Below are 7,639 nucleotides of genomic sequence, written 5' to 3'. Positions count from 1 at the left end.
TTTAAAAAAGTCACATGTTCTTTGTGAACCTCAGTTTCCTTGTTTGTAAAGTGAAAATGATCTAAAGTCATGTAGAATTCTACAAAGTTCTATGACTATCATGAGGTCCATTTATATTGTGACAGTCTTCACTACGAGGAGTAAAGTCAGCAGAAAGAACCAATAGTTTGAATCTTTTCAATAGCACTTGCCAACGAGAAGCATTGATATGCACAGGTAGAGAAACACCATTTCTTTTCCTCTTTTTTAAACAGACAAATCATATTAAGCCAGGATCAGTGGACCCCACCTTCCCAACAAGTCCAGGATCAATCACAAAGCACCCCTACACAAAACATGGTGATGAAGGGCACCACCTGAAGCCACCGGTACATTGTTGTGTCACATCTTCATACGCTGTTGTGGTAGCTACGTAATCTCATGTCAACTTGAGGTTATTAAGAGTGAAGGGGTGGAGTCTAGCCTGTCAATTAGGCCACAGCCTGATGATGCCTCCTTGTGGGTATGACCTTCTCATGAGGATTCTGGGAACTTCCTTCCTTTCTACTTACAGGCTGATCACACATACTCTCTCTATTTCTCCTCATGCACTGGGCTCGGGTGTTTATTCAATATGCAATTGCTCTTTGATATAAAGCTCTCTCTTACACACATATGAGTGTCTCTGGATTTGTTTCCCTAGTCAACCCAGTCTAACATGGCTGTTAAGGTAGTTCAAGAATCATTTGATTCCTTTGAGATAAATTAATATCCCCAGAAAAATTAAACAAAAAAAAACTCCATCATTTCCAAAATGCAATCAAGATTCCACACTTCATTTTGTTTTGATTTGTTTTATCAACGTCAAACCTTGCCAAAGCAAGGACATTGTCTCCAGAGTCTGGGTCTAGAGAGTCTTTCTCAAACTGAGAAAGCGCCTGCATTAGAATAGCGCCTGCTTTACAGACAAGAAGGTCTCATCATCAGCAGTCAGATGCTCTCCACGTTTCCTGACAGCTGTTAGTTCAGCGTACTTTCTGTTGAGTGTACAGGTCCCTTTCCAGGTTTCCCACCATCAGATCTTCGTCCATCTCTGCTGACTGTGTCCAATGCCGGCCTGTTTGTTTCTTGCAAACAACCTGATGACCTGGAGTTTGAAAGGCCCGGCTGAGAGCTGCCTGACCAGGCAGTTGTAGTTCACTTAGTTTATCTACCAGAGTCACATGTCCAGACCTGATTTTCTTCAGCGAATCATAAAACTCACTTAGCTGCTCCAGGGTTTTCTTTTTGATTTCTTCATAGTCCACTCTATCAAGTTCCTCTCTGCCTTCCTCCAGATCTTGCAATTGCGGCATTCATCAATCCATCTGTTCTAAATTCTGCTTTAATTTGTTTTCCTCTATCTTCCTCTGCAAACCATTTTAATTTCTGAGGGTCCAAGTCTTGAGGATGCCTACATACTCTGTTTCTGTTATTTCCATATAATTGTACAGCATAAAGTTTTCATACTGCATTGGTTTCTTTAATTTAAAAATGATTAGAATATTATAAACACTATTTCTAATCATTCCTTCCCAAATTCAACATCAATAGTTTTATATTAAATATTATCCACTGTATATTTATGTGACATGTTTATCACAAGTTTTTATTTTTAATCATTGGCCAGCATCTTTTTTCTTCACTTTATACTAATGCCTTATCATGCAGGATAATGGTAGGCAAATTCACTTAGAAGAGTAATATTTATCCTATTCACTAACCCTATTTAGGCATCTCTAGCAGTGCAGTGGATTACCATTGAACTGCTCACCTCAAGGTCAGCACTTCAAAAACACTAGCCACTCTGCAGAAGGGAGATGAGACTTTCAACTCCTAGAAAACTTACGCTCCCAGAAACCAAGTGTGGTTCTACTTGTCCTTTGGGTTGCTGTGAGTCAGGATCGACGCCGTGACTTTGAGTCTTGTTTTTTCATATGGCTGTTGTGCAGGAACGAGATTGATTAACTCACACGTCACTTTAATGAAGTTAGTAAGCCTTGCTTAGCCGGCGGTCAAGGGCAACTACAGTCTTGTTCTCTCAAGATCCTGATTGCTGAGTGGAGGTTATCATACCGTGAAATAAACATGCATAGGGGCAGGGGGCATCACACTGTATAAAGAAGAAAGGGGGAACTTGAATACAAAGGCAGGTGATGTGATGATATTTGAAAATATGGGACCTTACAAAAATAGAGCAGGGGGTTTAGACACATCATCTGTAATTTCAGAAAATAAATGGCAACAGCTCAGCGGTTACAGAAAACAGAAGTTACAAGAGAAATGACAGTAATTGTAAAATGGCCATTCTTGGGTCAGTACAAAATGGCTGTGCTCAGACTAATTAATACAGTATGGTTACCTTGTTCAAATGGCTACATCTAAATTGACTACGACATCCTGGTGACATTGGGGTTATTTGTCATGGGTTACTGAACTACTAGGAGTTCTCTTATAGTCCAAAGGGCATTGTTTGTGCTTCTGTTGAATACATCTTCTTTTAATACATATGAAGCATAAATGTTTTGAGGCAGAACTAATCTAAGATCTGAGATGCCAAGTAAATGGTTCTTCTTGGTGCAGAGTAGTGAGTAGCATGGCACATTGTTTGTGCTGCCAGTGTTCTTCTTGACCAGCTGATGTCTACATGAATGCACACCTTTGTAGAAAATCCATCACAGTGCACATGATATGTGACTTTTGTATCTTTATTTGCCTAAAGTATTGTAAAGTGTGAATGATGGGAAAATGTCACCATGAAAAAAGTTATTTTCACTATGAAAAACTGACAATTTTAACAGATCCTTTAAAGAAAATTGTAGGAATATTGAAAGACTATGTAGGAGATCACTTGGCATTTAGAACTCTGTATTTCACTCAAATTTGAATGCCTTTTATTGTTAAATATAATTATAGACTGTGTATGACTTTATTTTATTTTCTAAATCCATTTATTTAACCCAAGACCTTGCTGACTACATATATTTTTGTTTAAAAATGAATTAGTAAGTCTGCCTTTGAAATAGCTTCAGGGTATGAAAATCATGTTTTGAGATCTTTGTCTATAACTTACTAATGTCAACTGTAAGTTCATCACAGTCACAATTGATCTTGTAAAGAAAGGTAAGATCATGGTCATATGGGGGAGCGAATTACAACTATCATGATGATCAAAGTAGTAAATGTATAGGCCCAACTTGTCTCTACTATAGAACTCGCTTTTGAGGTACAGGTCTTGGTTTATAGCTATTTGCTAAGTACACTTGGTATTTTTGTATTTAAAAAATAATCACAACCCTTGCATTGCTATTTGAGTTATGGTGTTGGCAAAAAACCTGGAAAGGATCATAGAAGACCAGAAGAACAAACACTGTCTTGGAAGAAGTACAATCAGAATGCTCCTTAGCAGTGAGCACGGCAAGACTCGGTCTCCCTTAATCTGGGCATGCTACCGGGAGGAGTGGGTCCCTGTGGAAGGGCATCATACTTAGTAAAGTAGCAGCTCAGCGATAAAGAGGAAGACAACCATCTACATGGATGGGCTCAGTGACTATACGGGCTCATACATAACCACGCTTGTGGGGATAGTGCAGGACCATGCAGTATTTCGTTCTGCTGTAATGGTTGTAGTTTGAGTCTAAACAGACCCAAAGACATCTAATAGCAGTGGGGTTTTTGCCCTTCCAAGGCCCTACTAACCTCGCCTTTCTTTATGGTTTTCCTTGTAAACAACACTAATATCCATCCAGATACTACCCCAAGACCGTGTAGCTCCATTTCCTCTCGTCACGCACTTCTCAAATAACCAATCCGCATAAATCAAATGGCTTCCAAATCATCTTAAATATAACTTGTTAACACTTTTCATTCCTTCAGTACCTTCATCCCCTTATCAGATTAGGCTTTTCACATATTATCTTTGGACTATACAGTCACAAGTGATGTCTATGCCATTTCACTTCCTTTTGAAAGTAAATCAATTATTGAACACCATGTTTCCTAAAACTCTATATAAATCAGAATATTGATTTGTTCAGAAATATTCTGCCTGCATACACATGTAATCCTTGCTTAGGAAGTGGTAATGTCAGATATTTTGTTTGCTTGGTTCTGATATTAAATGGTGGGCTTTTCTTTCAACACAATGAAATACAAATCAAAATTAGAGATAAGAGACACAACTATAATATAGTACAGCTGGATTATCGCCCTTGGGGGAAAATTGGGAAAGTATAATAAGCTAATATTTGAAGCTGTCTCTTCCAAACCATTAATATTTCTTTGTGAGCACTCTCAATAAGTCACTAATGTAACTTAGGTAAGGCAAATAAGCAAAGACTTTAGATCAGATCTTTACCTTTCACCCTCTCCTTTCCATTGATTTATCTTGACAAGTGAGTTCTAAGGTATTTTTTTCTTTGTTCACTAGAAACATAAGAAGGAGAGAAAAACAAACAAACAATACACCAAAACCAAAATGTGCTTGATTGTCACAGAGGTTTATTTTTCATTGATCAGGAAAAAAATAAAACAGTGACTGGTTTAATTGTTTGTATCTATTTTCATTAACCTTTCTTCACTGCATACACTATAACCTGACTTCTAAATACGGTGTTGTCTAATTGAGAGTCACTGTTTTTTCAAGGGAACAGTATTTAAAGCAATACTATCATTTTTCTATACCACTGTATTTGATTGGAATTGAGTACATTAATAAATCAGAAAAGAAAAATGAACTTTTGAGGGAAAATCACTTAATATCCATTTTCAGAAACTGTATTATTGTGATGTTCAATTGGGATCTTAAGCATTTTACTAAAACAGTATAAGATGGGGAAAGATGGGTCTGCTTTTTGAGACAATAAAGTCAAGAGTTGAAAAACAAGTAAATTTTATAAATGAAATTTAGAGCTCATATAATGTACTAAGCAGATGATAATAACAATTAGAATGTAAACATAAATTGCTAATCCTGGATGAATTTCCATCCACCTGGAAGAAAGAATATACTCAATTAGAGAAAGTAGGATAGTGCCAAATCTTATAGGTCTTAGTTTTATTTATAAAATCTAACATATAACTATCTCTAAACATCAATATTGTTGAAAAATACTGAAATTTATTTATAAATCTAGATCAATAATGCATCATCTATGTGTTGGGTTGTTGCACCAAGTTGCCATAATACTGAAAAGTATTGCAATGGTATTTCAATTAATTGCAGGATCACTCATGATGGATGAGTTCCAGCTGAGATTCCAGACAAAGAAGATTAGAAAGAAAAAAAAAAAAAGCACTTTTGAGGAATTGTCCCCTGGAAATTGTATGACTGGCTGAGGAACATTGTCTGATATAGTGCTAGAAGATGAGCCCCATGAACTCGGAACACAAAATAGAACTGAGGAAGAGCTGTCTCCTCAAAGAAATAGCAATGAACAAAGCTTCTGGAACCTTCATTTATTGATGCAGAATAAACATCCATTAATAGTGAGAAACTAGAATGTACAAAATATACATGTAGGGTACTTAAAATCCTCAGAAATAAGTGCAACACGTGATGATGGATATAAAAGGCATTAGAGGACTAAAATGGATTTATATTGAATATTTTGAATCTGACAATCATATCATTTGTTAATCAGGGGTTAGTAAATTGAAGAAGAGTGTGTAACCTTCATTATCAAAAAGAACATTTCAAGATCTCTCACAATAATACTTTCTATTAAAGTGTAATATATACACACCTACAGAGAAATGTTAATACAACTGTTGCTCAAATGTATATGTTGTTGGTGTTGGGTTCCATCGAGTCAGTTCTGGCTCACAGCAATACTATGTACAACAGAACCAAGAGCTTCCCAGCCCTTCTCCATCCTCACGAGCATTCTTATGTCTGCTACAGCCATCATTGTTACAGACTCTGTGGCAATCCATCTTGTGGATGGCTTTGTTTTTCCCGGACCTGTTACTTCTCCAAGCAGGATGTCCTTCCCCAGAGACTGGTCTCTCCTGATAACATGGCCAAAGTACATGAGACAAAGTCTCACCATGTCCCTCAAAAATCCAATCATGAAAAAGTTGAAGAATAATACCAACTCTTCGGTCTGGCAGTGATCAAATATTCAATTGAGCTTCACTGATAATTACTGGTGATTGGAACACAAAAATAGGAAAGTTTTGAAAGTTAGAAATTATGGGCTTGGTGAAAGAAACAGTACAGGATATCACATCACAGAATTATTCAAGGGTCACACGTTTGAAAATATTCATTTTCAACATACTGTGTTAGTCTGAGCTGACTAGAGAAACAAATTCATAGACAGGTATATGTGCATAAGAAAGAGCTTTATATACAAGAGCAGTTGAACACTGAGAAAACATCCCAGCCCAGATCAAGTCCATAAGTCGGATATTAGCCCATATGTCTGATACCGATCTATAATGTCCTCATCAGACTCGTGAAACACGTTCAATGATGCCAAATGCAGGAAGATCACAGGCCAGTCAGTGGAAAGTCTTGTGGATCCAGTGGAGGTAGAGGCATCTCAGTGCTGGCAGGGGTCTCCATATCGCTCCTTCAGCTCCAGGTCTCTAGCATAGGACCATGTGTCTTGTCAGCTGCAATGTCTCCCAGAGAGGGTGCCCGTGTTCAGGCCCCAGCAAGCTATTTATCAGTTTACACCTCCAAACGAGGTCATCAGGCTGAGAACTGATTGACAGGCTAAACTCCACCCCTTCACTCATAAGTCTCAAATTGACAACAGATAATGTAACTACCACAGACCACCCCTGGCAACCTGTATACTGCCCTGTGCAAAACACCTCTGGAGCCCATCAGGACCCACATTCGCATGGCCAGGGAGAGGACCTTGAGTCTTGCTTGGGGACTCTCTACTGACAGGGCCAACTCCCTGTGAGACATGTCTGACAAGAAGCCAATGAATCTACCCTGATGGAGCCAGAGCACTAGGAGCTTAAGGAGCCACATGGAGCTTAACCCCTAGGAATTTAAGGAGCCCTGCCAGCACTGAGTTGCTTACACCACCACAGGAGCCACAGGACTTCCCACTCATTGGCCTGTGACATTCAGCATCATTGCATGTGTTTCCTGAGTCTGAAAAGGACTTTATAGATTGGTGTTGTACATATAGGCTAATATAGGACCTACAGACTTGATCTGGAATGGCTGAGATATTTTCTCAATATTCAATTGCTCTTGTATATAAAGCTCTTTCCTATACATATATGAGAGTGTCTATAAATTTTATTTCTCTAGGAAAGGGCATTTATAGAGGTCTAAATACAGGCATGTACATATGTAAATATATTTATATATGATGAAGGGGAAATAGATATATGTGCATATATTTATAGGTTTAGTATTAAGGAAGTAGATGGGCATTGGATCTCCATTCAAATACTTCCTCAAGAAAAGAACAGTTTGTTCTATTAAACTGGCATTCCATGATGCTCCCCTTCCCGACATGATCACTGAAGACAAAGCGAGTGGATAAGCAAATGTGGTGAAGAAAGCTGATGGTGCCCAGTTATCAAAAGATAAAGTGGCTGGGGTCTTAAAGGCTTGAAGATAAACAAGCGGCCATCTAGCTGAGAAGCAACA

The 7,639-nt window shown here is 38.2% G+C and overlaps 1 pseudogene; it reads right to left on the bottom strand.

Moving 5' to 3' along the window:
- Positions 1-830: 830 nt before the first annotated feature.
- On the bottom strand, positions 831-3,903 carry LOC101653791 (annotated as a pseudogene).
- Positions 3,904-7,639: the final 3,736 nt, after the last annotated feature.

The sequence above is a fragment of the Echinops telfairi genome, unplaced genomic scaffold (assembly GCF_000313985.2).
Source record: "Echinops telfairi isolate 266 unplaced genomic scaffold, ASM31398v2 ScPeMD7_7;HRSCAF=31, whole genome shotgun sequence".
Lineage (NCBI taxonomy): Eukaryota > Metazoa > Chordata > Mammalia > Afrosoricida > Tenrecidae > Echinops > Echinops telfairi.
The sequence above is the reverse complement of the archived record's forward strand: the minus strand, read 5'-3'. Positions and strand labels throughout refer to the sequence as shown.